We start from the raw sequence: 25,905 nt of genomic DNA on the forward strand, positions 1-25,905 counted from the left end.
GCAGTATCTTTGTAGTCAGATAGAACTGCCTGTGATAATACTCATTAGCCTTTCCACTTATTTAATGTGTGAAATTGTTAAATATATATGTGAATTGCTAAATAATCATTCAATGAGTGAATAGCTACATAAAAATGCTTAATGAAGAACATATAGTTTTAAGGAGTTTAACATGAAGTATCTCACTGTGTGAGGATATTTGTGCGATATAAATACAAGAAACTAAGATTTAGTGTACTTTTAAGTAAGGGAGTTTCAAATGCATTATATCATGTATTCTGGGTAATATACTGTAAGGTTATTGTTACTAATAAACTATCTAAAGAAGGCTTTGATGCTTAGGGTCTAGCTTCTGAATACAATCCCAGATTTCTTTCTACTACTTTGAATTAGCTTGTTTATTGACTACTTGATAAATTATTTGCTTGGTGAAAACATACTTCATACTTGTATTTGGATAGCATAACATCGTTCAATCTAATCTATTTTGAGATTTTGATAAGGTATGTGAAAGATAAATGTGACTGAAACACTTAGAATGAGGATATATTCTTTTTTTTTTTTCCGGTTTCAGGAGAATAAATATGAATCAGTTCATGGACAGTGTTTGCTTTGCCCTATTCACAACATTTAGATTTTTAAAAGAATTCATTTGTATTGTCTTTTTGCTCTGATATATATCAATAAATCTCTTCACAGCCTAGCATTCTGCATGCAGGATTATAATGAGGTACGCATTATTGAAGACCCACATAGGGGATCAATTAACTTAGATTAAAACCCAGCACTAGGAATTGGCAATCCTAGTGGAAAGAACCACTGTGCTTAAATGTAGCTCTAATGCCACTTTCTAGTTCAAAATTATAGTGTTTTCCCCTGCAGTGGATCTTCTTGCTACAAGGGCTAGTGTGTTCTGCATATGATTTGAGTTGTTCTCAAAAACGTGTTTGCTGTCTTAATGAGCTCTCAAGAGACAGTAAAAAAAAAAAAAAAAAAAAGTAGGACTTCTCATTTACAGGGCTCACAGTGATTTAAAGCATTCATTATAAGGCTACCTCATATGAATTCATCTTTCATATAAAGCTGCTTTGGTCTGAAATTGCACACAGTATTCAAAGCCTATGATCAGAGTGTTACATCATAAAGAAAAATAAATAAATTGAAAATGTGCACAGCAGTTGAACTATGATATAGAATCCCTGGTTTAATAGTGGTCATCTACAATGCACTAATATTAGAAGAGAACTTTTCAAAGGGGTGTGACATTGACTTTATTTGCTTAAAATTGAATATAACGTGAATTGACTAGCCGAAGTAAAAGTTTGATTTGTTGACATAGAACTACTGATATAAAGTGGCAAATCTCACAAAACATGGCTCAAATTATAATGTAAATATATACAGAATGATGTCAAAATGAGTGTGAAATGTATTATATAATTTTACCTATAAACTGATTACAAAACAAACAGGATACGCATATGAAATAGTCATATTCTTGAGGGAAAAATATCTATAGTTTTGCAGGGGATATAAAAGCCATATATGAAGAAAATAAATTTCAGTTTTATTAATATTACTTTTCAGAATTTTTTTGGTCCTTTCAGATAAATCTCTGATGTCTCCTTTTAGATGTAGCCTTCTAGTTCAAAATTGACATATACAGAAAAAAGGATTTATATGACGAGTTTTATCCAAGGAATTTTCTAAGTGGTCCTACTAAATATTATCTAAAGTCTTTCTTTAAAAAAAAAAAGAAAAGAATATATGTGTGTGTGTGTAATTTTGATTTATCTGATTCAAATGGATTAGAAGTAATTCTATGATATGTTATTTTGGTTATTTTTTTCCACTGTGATGGGTTAAATAATAATGAGTTTAATAAATTTGTGAGCTTCTTAATGTTTTGAGCCCCTGAAACCTATAAATCTTTTAAAAAACACAACTTTTTAATCCTTAAAAAATTTCAGCTTACTAATACCTTGCTATTTTTTTAAATATAGTTGACACACAATATTACATTAGTTTCGGGTGTACAACATAGAGATCCAACAAGTTCATTTGTTATGCTTCTATTATGTTATGCTAACCACAAGGGTAGCTACAGTCACCATAAAACCCTATTATAGTACCAGGAACCATATTTCCTATACTGTACCTTTTATTCCCACCACCTATTCATTCCATAACTGGAAGCTGTGTGTCCCACTTTTCTTTACCCATTTTGCACAACCTCTACCCACCTTCTCCCTGGAAACCATTAATTTTTCCTTAGTATTTAAAGATCCAAATATTTTTTTTTGTTTATTGTTTTGGCTATTTTTTAGTTTCTATGTATAAGTGAAATCATATGATATTTGTCTTTCTCAATATGACTTATTTCACTTAGTATAATACTTTCTTGATCCATCCATGATGTTGCAAATGGCAAGATCTCATCGTTTTTTGGCTTCTATTTCTCTGAGTGTGTTTCTGTGTTTGTAATAAGCATTAGGGTGAATATATCTCTTTGAATCAGTGTTATGATTTTCTGTGAGTAAATATCCAGTGATGGAATTACTGAATGGTATTTCTATTTTTACGTTTCTGAGTAACATCCATACTACTTTCCACAGTGACTTCACCAACTTACATTACCACCAATATAATTCATGGGAATTCCTTTTCCTCCATATCCTCACCAACACTTCTTTCTTGTCTTTTTGATACTAGCCATTCTGACAGGTGTAAAGTGACATCGTATTTTGGTTTTGATTTTCATTTCCCTAAAGGTTAGTAGTGTTAAGCATCTTTCTATGTGTCTGTTGGCTATCTGTGTGTCTTTGGAAAAAAAGCCTCTTCAGTTCTTTGCCCATTTTAAATAAGATTATGTTTTGTGGTGTTATGGTGTATATGTTCTTTAATAACTTTGGTATTAAGCCCTTATCAGATATATGGTTTGCAAATATCTTCTCCCATTAAGTAGGTCATCTTTTCATTCTGTTAAAGTTTTTCTTGCTGTGCAAAAGCTTTTTATTTTGGTACAGTCCCAATAGTTTATTTTTGCTTTTTTTCCCCCCCTTGCCTGAGGAGACATTTAGAAAAATTTTGCTAAGCTTAATGTCAAAGAAATTACTGCCTGGGTTTTCTTCTAGGATTTTATGGGTTTTGGTCTTACATTTAGGTCTTTAACCCATTTTGAGTTTATTTTTGTGTATAGAGTAAGAAAATGGTTCATTTCATTCTGTAGAATGTAACTTTCCAATTTTCCTAATATCATTTGTTGAAGAGACTCTCTTTTCCCCATTGTATATTCTTTCTTCCTTTATCATAGATTAATTGACCATACAAATGTGGGCTTATTTCTGGGATCGCTAGTCTCTTTCATTGATCTATATTTTTCTGTTTTAATTACTAAAGATTTGCAGTGTATGTTGAAATCTAAGATTGTGATACTTCTAGCTTTGTTCCTTTTCAGGATTGCATTGGCTATTTGGAGTCTTTGTAGTGTCATCTAATTTTAGGATAATTTGTTATAGTTCTGTAAAAAATGCTACTGATATTCTAATAGTGATTACATTGAATCTGCAGATTGCTTTGAGGAATATGGACATTTGAACAATATTAATTTTTCCAATCCACGACCAGGGAATATTTTTCCATTTGTTGATGTTGCTTACATTTTCTTTTATCATTCTTTCATAGTTTTCAGGTGAAAGACCTCTTTGGTTAAGTTTATTCCTGGGCATTTTACTCTTTTCGGCACAATTGTAAATGGGATTATTTTCTTAATTTTTCTTTCCACTGCTTCATTTTTATATATAGAAATGTTACCAATTTCTGGGTATTAATTTTGTATTCTGCAATTTTACTGAATTTGTTTATTCTCATAGTTTTTGTGGAGTCTGTTTTTTTGTTTGTTTTCACCCGGTGCTCATCCCTTCAAGTGCCTCCCTCAGTGCCTGTCACCCCACACCCCATCCCCCCGCCCACCTCCCCTTCCACTACCCCTTGTTGGTTTCCCAGAGTTAGGAGTCTCTTATGTTCTGTCTCCCCTCTATTTCCCACTCACTTTCTCTCCTTTCCCCTTTATTCCCCTTCGCTATTTTTTATATTCCCCAAATGAATGAGACCATATAATGTTTGTCCTTCTCCGATTGACTTATTCCACTCAGCATAATACCCTCCAGTTCTGGTGGGTATTTGTCGTTTCTAATGGCTGAGGAATATTCCATTGTATACATAGACCACAGCTTCTTTATCCATTCATCTTTTGATGGACACCGAGGCTCCTTCCACAGTTTGGCTATTGTGGCCATTGCTGCTAGAAACATCGGGGTGCAGGTGTCCTGGCATTTCCCTGCATCTGTATCTTTGGGGTAAATCCCCAGCAGTGCAATTGCTGGGTCATAGGGCAGGTCTATTTTTAACTCTTTGAGGAACCTCCACACAGTTTTCCAGAGTGGCTGCACCAGTTCACATTCCCACCAACAGTGCAGGAGGGTTCCCTTTTCTCTGCATCCTCTCCAACATTTGTGGTTTCCTGCCTTGTTAATTTTCACCATTCTCACTGGTGTGAGGTGGTATCTCATTGTGGTTCTGATTTGTATTTCCCTGAGAGCAGATGATGTGGAGCATTTTCTCATGTGCTTGTTGGCCATGTCCATGTCTTCCTCTGTGAGATTTCTCTTCATGTGTTTTGCCCATTTCATGATTGGATTCTTTGTTTCTTTCCTGTTGAGTTTAATAAGTTCTTTATAGATCTTGGAAACTAGCCCTTTATCTGAATCGTCATTTGCAAATATCTTCTCCCATTCTGTAGGTTGTCTTTTAGTTTTGTGACTGTTTCTTGTGCTGTGCAGAAGCTCTTTATCTTAAGTCCCAATAATTCATTTTTGCTTTTGTTTCCCTTGCCTTCATAGATGTATCTTGCAAGAAGTTGCTGTGGCCAAATTCAAAAAGGGTGTTGCCTGTGTTCTCCTCTAGGATTTTGATGGATTCTTGTCTCATATTTAGATCTTTCATACATTTTGAGTTTATCTTTGTGTATGGTGCAAGAGAATGGTCTAGTTTCATTCTTCTGCACGTGACTGTCCAATTTTCCCAGCACCATTTATTGAAAAGACTGTCTTTTTTCCAGTGGATAGTCTTTCTTGCTTTGTTGAATATTAGTTGACCATAGAGTTGAAGGCCCATTTCTGGATTCTCTATTCTGTTCCATTGATCTATGTGTCTGTTTTTGTGCCAGTACCACACTGTCTTGATGACTACAGCTTTGTAGTACAACCTGAAATCTGGCATTGTGAGGCCCCCAGCTATGGTGGTTTTCTTTTTTAAAATTCCCCTGGCTATTCTGGGTCTTTTCTGATTCCACACAAATCTTAAGATGATTTGTTCTAACTCTCTGAGAAAGTCCATGCTATTTTGATCGGGATTGCATGAAATGTGTAAATTGCCCTGGGTAACATTGACATTTTCACAATATTAATTCTTCCAATCCATGAGCATGGAATATTTTTCCATCTCTTTGTATCTTTCTTAATTTCTTTCATAAGTGTTCTGTACTTTTTAGGGTATAGATCTTTTACCTCTTTGGTAGGTTTATTCCTAGGTATCATATGCTTCTGGATGCAATTGTAAATGGGATGGACTCCTTAATTTCTCTTTCTTCAGTCTCATTGTTAGTGTATAGAAATGCCACTGATTTCTGGGCACTGATTTTGTATCCTGCCATCTCTGCCTAATTGCTGTATGAGTTCTAGCAATCTTGGGATGCAGTCTTTTGGGTTTTCTATGTACAGTATCATGTCATTTGCAAAGAAGGAGAGTTTGAATTCTTCTTTGCCAATTTGAATACCTTTTATTTCTTTTTGTTTCCTGATTGCTGAGACTAGGACTTCTAATACTATGTTGAATAGCAGTGGTGAGAGTGGACATCCCTGTCTTGTTCCTGGTCTTAGGGGAAAGGCTCTCAGTGTTTCCCCATTGAGAATGATATTTGCTGTGGGCTTTTTGTAGATGGCTGTTAAGATGCTGAGGAATATTCCCTCTGTTCCTACACTCTGAAGAGTTTTGATCAGGAATGGATGCTGTGTTTTGTCAAATGCTTTCTCTGCATCTATTGAGAGGATCATATCGTTCTTGTTTTTTCTCTTGTTGATATGATCTATCACATTGATTGTTTTATAAGTGTTGAACCAGCCTTGCATCCCGGGGATAAATCCCACTTGGTCTAGTGGAGTCTTTGAAATTTTCTATGTGTAGCATAATGTCATTCACCAATAGTGACAGTTTAACCTGTTCTTTACTAATATGGATTCTTCATTTCTTTTTCTTGTCTAATTTCTGTGGCTAGAACTTCTAATACTATATTGGATAAAAGTGGCAAGAGTGAACATTTTTTGTCTTATTTCTGATAGAGGAATCTGATCTTTTTAAAATGCATTTTATCTATTCACTTATTCAACCTTTTATTATTCATATGCTATTTTTATTTATTGATTATATAATACTGTGAACACACTGCTTTTTCCTCTATTACATCATCCTGCATCCTTTCATCCAAATCATTAGAATAAATATTGCTTTCTTATTTTATTATTTAAAATGTGGTTATACAAATGTTGGAGAGGATGCGGAGAAAAGGGAACCCTCTTACACTGTTGGTGGGAATGTGAACTGGTGCAGCCACTCTGGAAAACTGTGTGGAGGTTCCTCAAAGAGTTAAAAATAGACCTGCCCTACGACCCAGCAATTGCACTGTTGGGGATTTACCCCAAAGATTCAGATGCAATGAAACGTCGGGACACCTGCACCCCGATGTTTCTATCAGCAATGGCCACAATAGCCAAACTGTGGAAGGAGCCTCGGTGTCCATCGAAAGATGAATGGATAAAGAAGATGTGGTTTATGTATACAATGGAATATTACTCAGCAATTAGAAACGACAAATACCCACCATTTGCTTCAACGTGGATGGAACTGGAGGGTATTATGCTGAGTGAAATAAGTCAATCGGAGAAGGACAAACAGTGTATGTTCTCATTCATTTGGGGAATATGAATAATAGTGAAAGGGAATATAAAGGAAGGGAAAAGAAATGTTGGGAAATATCAGGAAGGGAGACAGAACATAAAGACTCCTAACTCGGGGAAACGAACTAGGGGTGGTGGAAGGGGAGGAGGGCGGGTGTTGGAGGGGAATGGGTGACGGGCACTGAGGTGGACACTTGACGGGATGAGCACTGGGTGTTTTTCTGTATGTTGGTAAATTAAACACCAATAAAAGTTAATTTAAAAAAAAATAAAATAAAATAAAAAAAAAAAAATAAATAAAATGTGGTTATATATGTAGGTGTGTGTATATATATCACTACCCACGTGTTTTTTCTAATTTTCAAACTTAAGAGCATCATATTGTATATTAAAATTTCCCCATGTTGTTCATGTAGTTACTATTTTTCAGTATTATGTTTCCTTTGTGTAAATTGTCAATATTTTTCCCAATCTCCTATTTATAAGCATTTATTTCCAACTTTTACCTTTATGCTGCTATCCTTGTTATTATGAAAAATTTTTGTATATGTTTGTTGGTGCACACATGCAAGAGTATTTCTCAGATATATAACTAGGAATAAAATTGTTGAGTTACAGGAAATGTGAATATTAAAATATCTAAAGTGGTTATAGAAATGTACATTTCCACATTCATTTTTGAAGATCCCATCTATTCCCATATTTCCAATTCTTATTATTGTCAGGCTTCTTAATTTCTGCCAACTAAATGGGTACCAAAAGGCATCTCATGATGTTTATTTGTGTTTCCCTGAATTAATGAGGGTGAGCAACTCTTCTATATGTTTATTGGCTATCAATTGTTTTCTCCCTTTCCTCATTATTTATATCTCCTTGTATTTATCCTCCTTCCCAGCTCAGAGGAGAACAAACTCAATATATCTTCTCTGTTCTAGAGAGCCTGACAGAGTGTGCATTAGGTTTCTATTGCAGTGTAACAAATTGCCCCAAACATAGCAGCATAAAAAATTAAACATTTACTACTTCACAGTTTCTGAGAGTTAGGAATCAAGGTGGCTTTGACTGAAAACGGTGAGTCTCAGCTGTGGTCATCACAAGGATTGAGTAGGGATTTTTAAAAAGCCACTTCTGTGATCCTTCATGTTTTTGAACGGCCCCATTTCCTTTATAAATATTGGCTTAATTTTCCTGCCAGGTGGGCTTTTCCATAGGGCTATTCACAACATGGAAAATGGCTATGTCAGAGCAAATGACAAGAGATGGAGAGGGAGAGAAATAGAAAATACTCAAAACACAAGCAAGTCTTTTAATAACTCAATCTTGGACCAGAAACAGTGAGAAACATCACTTCTGCTATATTACACTCATTCATAGTGAGACAGTAAATCCAGTCAATGCCTAAGGGAGGAGAATTTAGCTATCCTGACCCTTTATATCACATGCACAGTTTTGCCTCTACTACTTTGCCTGCATCAATATTTGCTCTGCTTTTTAAAAAAAGTTGGAAAGGACATGAGAGAAATTGGACATAGTGGTCACTACATTCCCTGAGCTTCTTTCATGTGATCCATTTTGCAATTTTATTTTTTTTTTCATTTTGCAATTTTAATGACACATTGAAACATACTACAGACCATTTTGATAAGAGCTTGTCATTTGTAGAGAGAGAAGGCAGTATTATTCAAAGGAATAAAATTAGTGTCAAAAACATTTGAAATGTATTATCTACTAATCTAGAAATAAAGCATATAGCTCGTTTAGTTGCAAAACCCAAAAATATAGCTTTCTGGGATAAACCAGGATGCTGTCCAAAAATCTTAGAGAGATCCATGATCAGATCTCAACACATTCTCACAGGCATAAATGCCTTATAATTGAATGTGAGAAAAAATGAATATATTAACACTGAAAGAAATATTATGACTTCCAGTAAAACTGATACTAAAATTTGGATTTACCTTGGAAGAAAGTTTTGTGATTATAAAACCCAAATTGTTTTTAATCACTAAGTCTACCAGATTCTCAAAAAAAACATTAATGCAACTCTATTTCCTAAAAGGTACTTTTGCCCTTGAGACTTAGCCTAAGCTTCATGATTTCTTTATCAAAAAAAAAAGGGCAGGGCACCTTTGTGGCTCAGGAGGTTAAGCATTTTCCTTTGGCTCAGGTCATGATCCCAGGGCCCTGGGATTGAGTCTCACATCAAGCTCCCTGCTCTTTGGGGAGCCTTTCTCTTTCTCTGCCTTCCTCTTTCTCTGTCTCTCATGACTAAATAAAATCTAGAAAGAAAGAGGAAAAAAAAGAAGAAAGAAAGAGGCAAGCGAAATTATTACTTCAAAAAATATGCCCCAAAATAGCCCCTAATCAAATGTCTAATTCTTAAGTCTTTGTGTGGACTCAGTCTCACAGTAAAACAATTAGAAATGCCAGCATTACTAGAAAGCATCTTTTCTAAATAAAGATTTATCAGTGCTGCACCTCAGTGTTGAGTATTTTCAATAAAGTAATCAATGTGGTGCTGAACAATATTTTGAGGTTTTGAAAGCTCCTAAGGAATTATTAAATAATAATTACAATTCAGTTTTATTTAATTCTTAGACAGGGCTCAACATATTATCCATTACCTTTGAGACAAGAATCATATTTATGGACTGTGCATTATTTTAATAGATACATTTATAAAAGATTAAAATTTGTGTTTGAGATACTATTAATATATAATTAAAGTGTAATGGGATTTATTAAAGATTAACAGATTTCAATTGGATTTATTTCTACATCTGCTGCTAAAGTAAATCTCAGGAGACATTCAAATACATTGTATGATGTGGTGGATTGAACTAGAGTCCCACAGATATGAATTAAAGTTCCAAGGGAAAAAAAAAACATATTTTTGTATTCCAGTGCTAAAAAGACTTGTCTAGAGAAGGCAATTTAACTGTTTCCCAAGAAGCCTTAAAAAAATGGAATTATCCTGGTATGTTTCCTAATGTTTGACATTTTGCCTTTAGTCTTACTGTCTCATAAATCTTAATTTGCAGACATACTTAGAATGAATATAACTCAAACATCCATCAACTGGTGAGCAGATAAACAAAATGTAGTATATCCATACAATGCAATACTATTTGACAATAAAAAGAAATGGAGTACTGATAAATACCACAGTATGGCTGAATCTCCAAAAAATTATGCCATATAAAAGAAAGCAGACATAAAAGGCCACATATTGAATGTTTAAATGTCATTTAAGGCATATATTTTGGTTATTTTGTTTTTACCTTGTTTATTGACTAAATGACATTGCCAACTAACAGGTTGGTGATCATGTCGAAAATTAACACGCAGTATGACTTCAGATACAGAAGTTCAGCAAATATTCAACAAGAGCATTGATGAGAATAGTTTGTTTCCACAAAATTTATAATAAAGAGTAATATAATTTTTATTATTTGCAAATTGTGTGCTATACATTCTCTACATCAGTAGAGCTTGTAATAAATGTATGTACAAATACGTGCTTACATGTGGTTTTATTTGATATTCACTTGTAAATCATTAACCTGCCCATCACTGGATGAAGAAGGATCAGTATTGCTTAAGACAGGCTAGGTGGAGTGTTTTTGGAATACAAATTAGTAGCATGAATGGATGTATTTGGAGATAATAGGACTGTTTTTTGTCTTATAAAACTATCAAAATTAATAAATTTCTGTGTAAAGTAAAAAAATAAAATTTAAAAGTAGAGAGTTACATTTTAAGTAGGGAGAGGGACAGGGGGTTTCATTTTTGGCTAACCTGAATATATTGAAAACAGGCTATTATTGATCATTTAAGAAACTCCAAACAACTTAGGGACCATTGGCCTTAATCTATACAGTTCTATAAAAGGACCTAGCTGTTATTCTTCTCATCATCATTTTGTTCATCATCTAAACATTCTTTAATGATTAGAATCTAGTATTCAGGTTTGATGGGTAGAAGAGCTTTCCAGAAAAAAAAAAAAAAAAGAAAGAAAGAAAGAAAAGGTAGAGAAAATGTATTTTAGCTCTAGGCATGGTATACTTTCTCTTCCCCCTGATTTCAAATTATATGATCCTTATTAATGTGCTGCTTTGAAATAACTCACTGAATAATGCTAAATAAAATATCGTATTTTTTAAATAAGTCATTTACATTCATGATTTCCAACAGGGAAGTAATGCCTTTGTGTTTTTCAAATATTCAAAGACATAAAATTGCATGTCTAGGGCCTGGGTATTGATAATCTGATATAAATTGCCTGGCCCTTAAATTTCTTTGGGTAAGTCTTCTACTTAAGAAATTAGTTCTTGCAGGGTGGGAAAGTAAAATAAAAAATAATCTAAATAATGTGAGATTAAGAGCTGAATGTGTAACCTTAAAAACATAACTTTCTAAACTGCTTTCCTTAACTCTGGATTCCAATCCCTTTAGTGGTTTTTCTTTGCATAACAATATCACAATTTCTAAATATAGTTGATTGGTACTGAGATGATTTAAAGGAAGTTCTTTTGCTTAATGTGGTTGATTGTGTTAAATTATTTCTTTTGTTTACCCAGCTAAGATGTGGATTAAAAGAGTGGAAAATAGATCAGTTTGTATTTTCATATCCCTCATTTCTAATTCGAGTCAGAAAAATAATTTCAGCCTCACTTGACACTTCTCCTATTATTTAAACATGACTAAACACTCAAATGTTGGAATTGTAATCAGGTGGGGACTTTATTGGACTTAATTCAAGAGTCTGACATTGTCAGACACATGGTTTGGATTAGTATAACACATCACAATCTGGCCTTGGTGTTCTTGCTTATTGCCTCATTCCAGTAGACAGAAAATGAGGAGAGGGGAGAGAAATGTGTAGTTGTAAATCCTGAGAGTGTGAAATGATCATCTAATTTCACAGAAACCTAAGAAAATGAATAACAGGGAAATGAGAACACTAAACATAAAACATGACCTCTTATCCTTCCTCTTCCCATCATATCAGATCTTTGCCCCCACAACTCTAGGGAAACAATTATGGGAAATATTACCATTTTTCCCTTTGATTCCAGATGCAGTGGGCTGCTCTAAGTCTAGTTACTCAAGCCAATTTACATTAATTTCTTATTTGAAGGCATTCTTTGCCGGATTTCTGCCTACCTAGGAAATGCAGGAAGAGATCCAGCAAATTGCTTCCCGTTGTCATCCCTTGGGTCCTTTGTCAGCTCCTTTTACTCTATACTGTATAATAATGATGTTATGATGGCTCTTACCTTACACTTGGTCTCTTCTTCTTCACCATATTTTCCTGAGTAGTCTCATTCATCCCCTTTATTTCAATGTCTACCCATATAATCATGACTTCTTCTGCTGTATACTTTCTTCAAAATTTTAGAGCCATAGAGAAACATCTAGAGTAAGGTATACTGAAAATTTCCAGCCAGATACCCAAAAGGCATGTGAATGTTAGAACTGTCAAAAATCAACCCACTGTCTTTCCCTTTCCCCAATCAAAACTAAACAGATAAATCTTCCTAATTCTATCCTTGTTTCTCAATAAATCCCAGCATGAGTTACCCCTCTCCCAAGATCACCAGAAGCAGCAAAGAGATCTGAAAATTTTCTCATACTGTTTTCTCTTTTCCTCCCACTTTTAGTTGGTGATAAAATCTTATCCTATTTCATTCCCATATATCTCTGATCAGTTAATTATCACCTCTCATTTTTGGGTTTCTTTCTTACTTGATTTTCACCTAATCTGTTTCTCCTTTTCTAATATACATATCCACGTTGCTGAGTGAGAATGCTTTGCAACCCCATTACATTAACATAACCACTTTGTATAAATAAACAGATCTCTCCCTCGGGATACCTTTTTTACCATTATCTTTCAACTTTACAGAAGTCCACACAGGCCCATGTATGTTCATTTACCGTGTTTCCAAGTACAAAATTCTCCTTCCGTCACCTTCTCAATGAATCATTATTTGACCTCCACTGTCTCACTGTCCCTGATGGAATTAACCATGCCTTTTTCCATACACTTATGAACAGGCTCTCTCTGGCGACTATAATAATGTGCTGAATGTTTTTCTCTTTGTAGAACTTAAGAGGGGTAGACTTTTAGATTCTGAATAGGGATGGGCCTTACTGGTCTTCCATCCCTAGGGCACTGCACATTGCTAAGTAGCAATTGCAATATAGCTGTTGGATAAATGAATACATATAACTACACCTATAAATAATGTTGAAGAAAAAAGAGAAAAGGTGAAAGCTCTTTCCAGTGTCTACCACCACGCTAAGTGCCTTAAGTATACTAAATGATAATTAAACTTAGGAGAAGTTATATAGAGTTATAGATGTCCTTATCTTTTTCAAGGGAAGTAACTGGCTCATATGATTAAGTTATCCTTGGTTCCTCAGTCAATGCATACTTTCAACACATGTACAATGCTGTCGCTCTTTGTTAAGAATCAGTGCAATTTGTCACACTGAATGGAATATTTTATCATTTCTTTGAAAATAAGCTTATTTTGCAAAATCCCACAAATCTTCTATGTTCACCAAGTGAGCACCTATCAATAGTGTAATATTGTTTTGAACAGCAGAGTCACAATAATGGAGTAATATAAAAATATTTAAATTAAAGCAGGTTAAATTTACATTCCTTCGTTTGTGTTAACCAAAATATCAGTAGTGTATAAAATTGGCTTTTTTTTTTCCTTTGGTAGAGTCAGGGAGAGAGGAAGAGAGACTCTTAGGCAGGCTCCACACTAGGCTCAGTCTCACAACCCTGAAATCATGACCTGGGCCAGAATCAAGAATCAGTTGCTAACCTGACTGAGCTAACCCAAGCACCCCTGTAAAACGGACTTCTCGACTGTAAGATGTGTTTCCATTAGTTGCTAAGATCTAATTATTCTTAAATCATTAGCTATGTTTGTCACTGTAGATTTTTCTAAGTACATTTTTAAAAGAAATTCTTTCATGTGATTATGTAGATTAGGTTTTAGAACCTAATATATTTGCTCCTTGAAGATAGGATATTTTCTTGGTTCATCACTTGTAGAAAGGTTTGTTTCTTCTCCATCCCAATGTTATACTTAGCTTACTTGTTTCTTGGAGCCTTGCAAACTGATGAATATGATGTTAGTTCTATATTTATTATGGTGATGTATTAAATATTGGTTGAAAATAATTGAATCTTTTTTGAAGTTGTAGACTGCTAGACATTAAAGAAACTTCTTTATCTTCATGGTTGAATGATGAATTGTTTAGATAGCATAGGCCCTCTTGTTTGAGGCTTATCTTTCCAAAATGGACAGTTTACAATTACATAAGACATCTCCCTTTTACCTGTATAGGAAATAATAGTGGAGTGAATTTCTTTAAACTCTCATTCATTCATTCATTTATTCATTCATTAAATGCATTAACTTGCTCCCTAGATCTCTAGTATTGAATTAGAACCTAAATTGCCAACAGTAAATACAATAATGTTCTGAACTAAGAGTTCACAATTTCAGAAAACTGTCATGAAAACAGTTAAAATATCTTGTCTAAGGTCACATCTTAGACAAGATACTTATCACTACATTTAGTAGTGAGACTAAAATTAAGTCTACGTTACTCTTAAGGCTATTCTCTCAAACAGCCTCCAAGATGTTTATATCATTAGCGTATCATCAACTCTCTGAATTGGCAACCGACATACCACAATGCTGTTTCAGAAAGTTTCAAGATTGTTATTAGTATATGTTTCCTCCCCATAGAAAGGAGTAAGTATAATATGTAATTAATATTTTCATTCAATTTGCAATCTATTTGGGGGCAATCATTTCCATAGTAAATGTTGTAAACAGAATTTGTATGTATCCATCCCTTATTTTTAAGGGCATCAACATTCACTGAGTTGTACAAGTCATAACGCTGAGAATGTCCCTACATTTATCCCTCATCTCAAGCTCTCCATCCAGATGCTTACAAGGTCTTCTCTTTGACCTGTAATCATGTCAATTCTGCTGCATTTGGCCTAACACCAATGTCATATTTTCATTAGGTCTTGCTTGGATCACTGTCCATATGCTTGATTGATTCCTCTGCCTATAGTTTATTTTCCCTCCCTCTCATTTCTCCCCTACCTCTGCCTGGATGGTTAATTATTTAGTATTTTTAGGAAATTCTTCTCTTGTCACTCCCCTTCTTGAAGTTCTCCAGCTGTCTTCATAGCCAGGCTCTGGGGACCTCTAAGACCCCATCTATAGATCAGCAGTTTCTGAGGCTCACCCAATATCAGAACACTCTCACATTCTCAGACCTCTACATTACTTCAAGATTTGGAAATCTACATATATTCCCTTTGCCTGAAATGCCTTCATACCTATTATTATTCAAGACTTAGTTGTTTGTTTGTTTTAACATTTTAACTAATCTCTATACTCAACATGGGGCTTGACCTCACAACCCCTATGATCAAGAGTTGCTCGCTCCACCAACTGAACCAGCCAGGCATCTCTCTAGGCTTAGATTTAATATCAAGTTATAAAGCCTTTTTGAAATTTTCTTTGGAAAATCAACTGTCCAGCTTCCCATGCCATCATTACACACACTGATTTCTGTTACACTTTTCAAATTCCTTCACAATTGTGTTTCGATTCATTTATTATTTGAACAGATGTTAGATAGGCATCTAATGCATTCGCAGCACTAAGCACTGAGGTTAAGGCTATAATTTGTTTCTGTCTCCCTGGTTGGATTCCATAGGGACAGAGTTCACACAAACATTTTGTGTGTACCTCATACCTATGACTTACAGTAAGAAGGTATGAAGAAATGCATGTTGTGTGAATGACCATCTTAAATATTCGTTTTAAGAAGATTTCTTTTCAGTATGGGCTCAAGTAGTTAGAAAAGGGTACTTTTCATTATTATTGTATGTGAGCTTGAACTATTTTACAAAGTATTTAAAATAGTAACTAGTGAGGGTGAGGCAGAATGAATGAATCAACATGTTACTTTTAAAAAGAAAAAAACCAGGCTTGGTGACAGTGTGTTGAAGGAAAAGAAAAATCAAGGATGTCTTAAAATTTTCTAGTATTTTTGGTGGGAAAAGAAAGGGTGGGAAATGAAGTGTATTGAAGAAAGTTGAGTTTATTTGAAGAATTTGAAGTAAATTCATTTGAAATTGCTGGTGAATATTTGAGAAGGGTAATTTAAGACGTCAAGTTGGAAATGTGCATTTGCTGAACACCATGATAGTCATGTTACTTAATGTCATAAGAATAGGTAGAGAGAGAAGTTCCTCTATCATACCTCTGCATCCTCTAGAAACGTGTGCACGCTACATTAAAATTGATATCTCTATTTCCATATGGTTGGTATGGCTAATGGTAGCAGAAATGAAGAAGCCTAGGAGAAAAAGAGTCTGCATTTTCCTCATGCAAAACCCACACATGAAGGGAAACATCTTATTGCTTCTCTAATTCTACTGGACCATGACCAGCATGAGCCCCTGTGACTCTTCTCAAATTCATCAAAGTGCAAACCTAAGCTTAAATTTATTATTTCCAAGTTTGATTTAAAAGCTTTCATTTTTTAACTCTGACACACTATACTGTGGCTTAAATATTTAAGCACAGGCTCTTTCTAAGATCGAGAGGGGAAACACACACACACACACACACACATCAAAAGTGGCTAATGTTTATTTCAATGAGGTAAGCTTTCTCAAACTCTAAAGCTTATGTGAAGCTGTTTTGAATTTCTTCAAGTGTCTTTTATCTGTAAATCAGGATAGAAATTTAAAAAAGAAAATACTTAGTAATTCTTAAAATCGGAAATGAGCCCTCTCAGAGTGTTCTTTGGTTTCTGACTTGAAAGAAACAGATAAATGGCAATTGTTTATTTATTTCTACATGAATGCAACATGTTCAAATTCCAAAAGGTTTAGGCAGCTTTTCTTATGCCTTATATAAAGATTTAGAGGACTTATTATTCAGGCCAACTAAGGTTTCTGCTAGAAAAATAAAGCAGCGTGTGTGTGTGTGTGTCTGTGTGTGTGTGTGTGTGTGTGTGTGTGTGTATTACTTTGAAAACTGCAAAATAGGGATGTGCGGGGGGCTCAGTGGTTAAGCATCTTCCTTTGGCTCAGGTCATGATCCCAGGGTCCTGGGATCAAGTCACACATCGGGCTTCCCACAGGGAGCCTGCTTCGCCCTCTGCCTATGTCTCTGCCTCTCTATGTCTCGTACAAATAAAACAATACAATCTTTAAGAAAAAAAAAAAAGGAAACTGCAGATATACTCTAGGTAGTGACACTTTAAATGGTTGGATAGACAAATATCCCCTAAACCGCTCTTAAGTAATAGGGGTTACTCTTAGGTTCTCACTAGAAGAAGGATCTTCCTTGGGAAAGGAAAATAATCTCAGTATGTAAAATTTTCTAACATCGGATTCTTTTTTTTCCTTTTTCATGTTAAGTTGCCAAAGCCACACATTTCCGGGCCTTCACTAAGTGATCCCAATACTTTGTCTCTGAAACAGAATTTTAAAACATAGAGATATTGGAGGAATCTCAGTGGAGTGATTCAAGAGGATTTGAAAGCTCAGACTGCCACAAACACTCAGATAGTAATAACTTTGTAAGGTGACAGTAACTAGGGTTATCATGGGGATCATCTTGTAACGTATAAAAATATTGAATCACTATGTTGTGCACCTAAAACTAATAGGATATTATATGTCCATTATATTTCAATAAAAATAATTCAGATAGTAATACCAGTCAGTGGTAATAAAGTCATGGCAGTCATTGTGATAATTATGATTACATTGCCTGTTGTAATGCTGGATGAATCACATAAAATTACCATTGTGGCTTTTGGCAAGTTGCATACCATCTCCAAAACTTACATAAATGACCCTTAAAATATGATCATCCACATACTGTGGATGTAACATTTAAATAAGATAACACATAAAAATGTTTTAATATAATGCCTAGCGTATACGAAGTACATAGCAAGGCATTCCTCATTCTTTCCTCAACTTTTGTCCTCTTTCCTGACCTTGTATGTGCTAATTTATCTTCTTCAAGACCTGGGGTAATTATGGCTTATAAGAATACCTTTTTCTATAACATTTTATTCAGTCTGTTTATAATCTAATCTTTTTTCTTTAAGAAAGTATGTGCCTGTGATCTTTTTATTTTTATTTTTTTGAATATTATTTTACTGCTTTTAGCATGGCTAGCTTTTTTTTTTCACCTTTCCTTAAATAAATCTTCTTACTGTCTTAGGCAGAACCTCCAATATAAAGTAGTCTTTTCATAATCGAGGTAATTATTGCCTGTTATTATCTATCACCGTGTCCTCCATAGATTTAGAACTTAGGACAGTTCACTTGAACATTTCAGGATTAGTTAAGCTCCTACAAGAATATAATAAATACTCAATTATTCAGTAATTTAAAAAACTGTTTCTTATTTGCTTTTTCTACTATTTGGTTAAGTTCTTGAGGGGGAGGGACATGTTCATTTTTTTCACGACTATATCCTGAGAGCCTAGCACAAAGCATATACTTTATAAAACTCAATGCATATCTGTTAAATTGTTAAATCATTAAATGAATGTGTGTTCATAAAATCAGGTGATTTTACCCGTAGCATTGTCATTTATTGAAAAAACATCATATGATTGTAAATATTGTATCGTCAGTGATAGTATTTTATAACATTTGAGGGATATGCAGCAATATGAGAGGCTTTTTGTATGAATTAGATACGGTAATTAAGTATGCTTTGTATATCATGTTACTTTTCACTATAAGAGATTATTCACCCCTAACAAGTTAATTTTTAGGATTAGCTTTTGGAATATACACTCATATGGGAATATTCAAGTACCATAAATTGTGTACATCAATGTGATACTAAAGATGCAATTATCCCCCAGCTATTAATATTTTCCAACAAATTGATTATTCAAAGACCTATTTATCAGCAAATTTTTTAACAGCAAATTTAAAGTTAAAAACTGTTTCATTTCTGGGCAATATGGGAAAGATAAAAATAAGTTAGGCTATGAATTACCTCTACACAACTCTTCAACGTTAATGGATTGGACATAAGGCTAGCATCCCAGCAGTCTACCACATTCCTGATGTAATTATTTCACATGTTGGACTCAGCCAAGGCACTCTGTTATAATCTACTATTTGAACACACTGTATGAAATAGAGAACATAGGGTTTTTTTTGTTTGTTTGCTTATTTTCGGTTTTGGTTTTGCTTAGCTAGGACTTTGATGATAAATACTTCTCATTACAATGTGGCATTTTACTCTGACTTCTAACCCTCTGCTGTTCACTTACTAGAAGAAAGGGAATAAATATATCTAGTTTCAGAGCAGAGTTTGATAATGACAGACATTCTTCTAAAACTTAGGTAATAGGGTTAATGCATTCCTTCTTTAAAACATGGAGATAGGAATTTCCTTTCATCTTCCTCCTACTGGATATGAATGACTGAGGAGGGACAATTCATAGTCTTGATTTTCAGCATTTTTGAGAATAATTGTAGATTTTGAGAAAACCTTTCAAGACTGTACAGAGAATTAATAGTCCCTTCACCCAGTTTTCCTTAATGGTGACATTTTATATAACTACAATGTGTTTGTCAAAATTAACAAGTGAGTGTTGGCCCAGTACTACTAACTAAATTCTAGAATTCATTTGGATTTCAACAGTGTCTCCACTAGTGTCTTTTTCTGCTATTCCCAAATCCTTACCAGGATAACACATGCACTTAGTCAACATGTGTCCTTAGGGTCATCAGAAGCTAGGGTTTGAGAGTGGATGTTATTCAACACCACAGTCTCATGTCTGGCCCAAAGAACACATGACAAGATCAAGTCCTTGTAACTTGGCTATGAATTAGCTTTAAAAACTTTTTTTCTAACCAGTCAAGAAGTTAAGGCAGTTTGATAGGAGTTGTTATAAATGGAAATAATCCCACCAAAGGAAAGAGATCACTTAAATAGACATATGTCTCTGACAGAAATTGGATTTGTAGATACAAACCTTCCCACATAAAAACCATGGGCCCAGATCACTTTACTGGTAAATTCTACTCAGCATTGCAGAAATTATAGTATCATTTCTACTCAAACACTTCATAAGTCATCTGTAAGACGAGCATTTTCCATATACCAAATCAGAAAATGACACTAGAAGAGTACAGTACTCCAAACCAATATCCCTTAAGAACAGATGAAAATATCCTTAACAAAATATTGGTAAACTGAAACACATCATAAGATAGAATTATCACAACATGACTAAGTGTGATGTATCTCAGGAATGCAACATTGGTTTTACATTTTTATTTTTTTTTGTTTTATATTTTTTAAATCAAACTATGTCTTTCACTAAATCAGCTAAGTAGAAAAAAGAAGAGAGAAGAAAACAATGTGATGATCTCAATAGATGCAAAAAAGCATTCAATACACATTTTTAAAACTCTCAGTAAATTAGGAATATGAAGGAACTTTCTCAAGGGCATCCATGAAAAACTAAACAACAAAACACGGAGGCACTCTAGTTAGCATCATATTTAGTAATGAAAGGTGGAACACTTTCTCTCTAGAAATGGAGATGAAGCAAGTATATTTGCTTTCACCAATCTTCTTTAGTATTTTACTGAAAGTCCCAGACAAGATAGTAGGGCAAGTAAAAAAAAAAATAATAGTCATATATGTTGGAAAGAAAGAAGCAAAACTTGTTTATTAACATTTTTCCCTTAAGTCCCAAGGAATGTACAAAAACAATCTTTAGGGAGTTTTAAATCAGTTTAGCACGGTTTATAGAAAGCAAGATCAATATAGAAAAATCAACTGCATTTCTATTTTTAATAATGAAGGGGAAATTAAAAAATAAAAATATTCATAATGGCTTACAAAATATGAAATATTTAAGAATGCAGTAAAATATTTTTTCTTATTATTTATGTATTAATCTTTGTTCACACATGTATTTACATAAGATAGATTTCTACAAGTGGAATGTCCAAAGCACAAATTGAGTACATTTTTAAGTTTTGATAAATTTGACCAAAATGGCATCATAAATACAATTTGCTCACATAGAACTCTACCAGTATATGAGAATGACCCCTTCTACATATTCTTGCCAGCACTGGTTATTAAAGTGTTACATGTTTAATGGTATTTATGAATATAAGTTTTATGTTGTGTATTGAATTATATCGCCCGCCCCTCAAATTCATATGTTGAAGTACCTCAGAATGTGAGTATTTGGAAATAGGGTTGTTACATAATCCAAAACGAATGCTGTCATTATAAAAAGAAGTTTGAGTGTGGGCATACACACAGGACATCATGTGAAGACAAAAGCAGAGTTGAGGGTGATGCAGAAGAAGCCAAGGAACACCAAGGACTTGCAACAAATTACCAGATGTTATAATAGAGGCAAGAAACAGATTTTCTCTCATAGTCTTGGAAGGCATCAACTTTGCTGACCACTTGATATCTGACTTCCATCCCCCACAACTGTGAGACAGTATATTCCTGTTGTTTGAACCCCCTCAGGTCATACTACTTTGTTACTGCAGCCACAGCAAAGTAATAAAATGAGAAAACAGATAAACAAAACTCCTTTGATCTACATATTTATGTAAGTGATTAGTTGAGCTTTGTTTTAAATGTTATTGGCATGAGTCTGTCTTCTATGAATTTCCTGTTCATGTCATTTCTACTGATAATATCGAAGGACACTTTGATGAACTCTATTCTTAGTTTTAATAGCTGCTCAGAGTCTCTCTGATTTTTGAGACAGGGTTGTCGTGCTTTTGTGGATAAAAAATTATTTCATTTGTGTTTTTGCCTCCTCCTTTGAAATATCGATACCCTGTACTTTCATTCAGATAGCACTTGCCAAAATTGTAGTTATTTGTGTCTGGAGTCTCCCCATGTATCAGCTTAATGGTGGTGGCAACTGGTCTTTCTAGTTTAGCACTATAGTCACAGTGCATAACGTATTTCCTGACACACAGCAGGTGCTCAAGGATATTTGTTGAGTGCAATAATATACTAAGAAAGAAACTAATCTAATCTATCAGGAGCAGCAACAAATTGCAGAGCAAAGAGTTATGTGTCTGGAGTTGTGGTTTTACTCTACTTATTCTACAGTTTGTAGGATAAAAAGGAAGTCCAAAATATATCTAATGCCTAACTGAAAATGTAAATCTCAACCCATAATTTAATTCTTAATTTTTGCGTAATATTCTTAATTTTTGCGTAAATGAGAAAGCAAGAAGTGAATTTTCACCCTAACTTTATATAATTTTACACTTCTACAGAAAATATAAATTTTTGGCAGAAATGCGAAACCTAAATATATCAATCTCTTTTTCTTTTTAATTAAATGTTGCATATTTACCTTCAGCATTTGCTGCTATTATCACATTCTATGGGCTCACGAACTAATTGTTTCTCAACCTTGAAGGAGGATACTCAAAGCAATGACCTTAGTGTATATTTCCCTTGGGGTAAGTAACATGCCATTCAGGGTTAGTTTTGCTCATTTCCCAGTGTTGAGTTCATTGCCATGCCTACCACAGTATTCAATTTCACAAGCTAATGACAGGAGACCATTGGAAGTAATATGAAGATCAGATGAAATCACCTAAGAGTGTGACAAAGCATACCATATGTTACAATTTCCGTTTTGAAATTGTACCAGGAATTGAAAATACCAGGAATATGAAGCCAGAATGAGATTGCCAGGCCTTTAGGGTTGCCAATTCTTGGAATATAAATTAAGGGTGGGGTGCAGATGAGAAGGAGTACTTGTCTATCAAATTAATTATTTCAAAATGATGGCAAAGTAATCATTAAGGAAATAGCAATACTGATGACTCTACCATCTAAAGGCTTTCTTCTGAAACTAAGGAAATAATGCCTTTAAGATTTACAGCAGGATGTCATCCCTGTTTCTTTTCAGAATCTTGTAGCAAAAGATTCTTTTTTGGGCATAGAGTATTTTTCAGAAGGACTCTCAGCACAGAAATATTTTTGCAAAAGGAAATGACATTCTGTTTGTCTAATGTCTGTTTTTCACATTCGTATTTTGTTATAAAAGGAATACTTCGAGAATGATTTGGTGACAAATAACAGGCATATTGTTGAAGAAAAGATACCCAGGTCCAAGTTTCTGCAGATAATTGAAGGGCTGATTATTCTAGAGGCTAGGTAATGTTTATTACCTACAGATGGCTTGTTGTAGCTCATTCTACAATGTGTTCATCCCTAATTGTGGCAGAATTTGTCCTGCTGTTTATCTGTCAACTGATTTCAAATAAAACCAGAAAGGGCTTTCTTTTGTTTCAGCTGAAGTATCAAAATATAACTCTAAAATGCTTTGAGAGCAATATGATTTGAATCTAACCCAATATATCTCAATTGCAGGAGAATTTTAAAAAATAGAGAAATATATAAAATGATTATGTTCACTTATTGCAAGTAAAGTGGTGTCTGTATAGCAGCACAATATATTTAGAGAAGAAACAGATGTAAGCAATAATTTTAGTGGTAATAATATTCTATTTGGCCAGATGCAAAAGCAGATTCTACTCTCGGAATCTGATTGTTTTTAATATTGTGAGGAACAACTTTTGGTGTAATTGTGAGTGTTACTACGACTGTCTGTTGGTTCACTGTTTTACCTCCGATTCTGCACGTACCTCTGAGTAGGTAAGTGAAACATGTAACAGTTGCCTGGCTCTGGGATCCATACTATGAGGATAAAAGCTATAGGCTCTAGGGAGTATAGAACTTATAGCAAAGGTTTTAAGAAATGGAATAAAAAAAGGAATGTAACTGTTAAGTTCTGTGATGCCATGGCTTGCTAGCATGAAAAAGAGTTTCCAAGAACTACACTGAGATAGTGAATGAAATAAATAAATCATTAAAAGTAGTAATACAAGGGTCAACATGGAAATAAAAGATAAAGGAAATGAAAAGTAACAATTTATTTTTATATGATATGAGTAAAATCTAGGTTATTTTCAAATTCCAAGTGACCTTAACTAAAACCATCTTGCAAGATCTTCAAAAAGAAATTGAAGAAAAAAAAGTCTAACTTTAAAAAATCTACTGAAATGATGAACACTGACTCTCCACAGAGCCAATAGTAATGAATAGTTGTGCCATTTTATTGAATGATTTCTCTTAAATACTCTGTAGAAAAATAGTAATTTTAATGTCATTCAAATCCCAAAATCAGAAGTATACTTGTTTTCTGTATTCGTTTCCACCTAACCAACGGTTCAGAAGGGTTAAGGCGTATCATGGTCCAGTATTATTAAGTACATAATATGATAGAATTTTATTTCATGAAAAGGTTTTTGAGTGAGAATTAAATTTATGGAGAAAGAAGTAAAAACAGTTTGGTATAAGTCAAATTATAGTGCTTTGTAGTATAGTCACACACAGTCTTTGGACCTCTGCTTGCTTTCTTCAATGGGCTGTGATGTCAGCATAGGAGGTCTGTATCCATGGATTTCGTGAGGTCTTGAATAAAGGCTTGACTATGATGTGTTGTAAGGCCTTACTCAAGTTTTGGGAAAAGCTCCTGAAAGAATACTAATTTCAAATGAGTAGCTACTACTGATGAGTAGTAACATAGTGAATATGTTCTGATACACGAAGAAACCAAATGGACTATCCTAGCTAAGTCTACTGAGATCTTCCTGAAGGATATGGGTCAGAATAGCTCTGCTGAACATCAGCCATTGCCATAATTCTGAGCAGGTACAGGCAGTGCCTACTCTCATGGCTTTATAACTGTATCTTTTTTGTAGTTTCCAGATTGCTCTCAAGGTTAAAGGAATTCTTTTTATTTCCCAAATGCTCTAGAGGAGGAAAATTTGCCTGAATGTGCGTAGAAAGATGATATCAATGAATATTTTTCCTTATAAAGCCTATACTATTCATTTTTTAAATGGGATAGAATGCATTTTTCATGATAGATGAGCCTGTGTTGATGTTTTTTTCTTTTTCTAAGTGCAGCTTAATTCTAAATTCTCTTCATTGTTATTTAGGTGTGCTGAAAATTACTGTTTTGTTTTTGTTTTTGTTTTTTGAAAATTACTGTTATTTTTATGCAAGGTTTGTTTTGTCTCAGAGAACAAAGCAGATTGGCGGTAAAGACCAATCATATGTTTCATTTTGAGGAAAATCTCCTTTTCTTCAATTAATACATGGTGGAGAACTTTATTTTAATCTGTAGTGGCAAGGCTAGAATCTTAGTAGAATCTTGAACAATATATTCTAAGTTCTACTTTATTCTTAAACACAAAATTCCAAAAATATGTGGAACTTTCCTTTGATGCAAATTGAAAACCTCCATCTGGAATATGGCCTTTCAAAAATATCAATTTATTCAATTAATGGGACTGTATAGAAGACTTTTACCCAGTGCACTATTTGTGTGGTGCTAAGAAGACAATTGCTGTTTAAATAAAATTGAGAGTCCTACAAAATTATGTCAAAGAACTTAAAAAATGCTTTATAATTAATTCTGTGACTAGTTAAGTAAATTGAAAATTGCTTTAAATGTTCTCTTCAATATATTGTATATATTATTAACTATGATATTAGAGATTTTTGAGGATTGGACATTTTCTTGTGGACATTTGAAAGCTTGTAAATATTAAAATCTAGACAGTTTAGTAATCAGAGGTACCAAGTAGAAAAAGAAAGAGAAAACAAACAAAAAAAAAATACTTTCCTCACTAAACAAAGACCTTTTTTTGAATGTAGCTCCTGATTATATGTTGAGAAAACCTAGTATAGAATCCCTGAAATTATGT

The sequence above is a fragment of the Vulpes lagopus genome, chromosome 9, assembly GCF_018345385.1.
Source record: "Vulpes lagopus strain Blue_001 chromosome 9, ASM1834538v1, whole genome shotgun sequence".
In the NCBI taxonomy this organism is placed as follows: Eukaryota; Metazoa; Chordata; class Mammalia; order Carnivora; family Canidae; genus Vulpes; species Vulpes lagopus.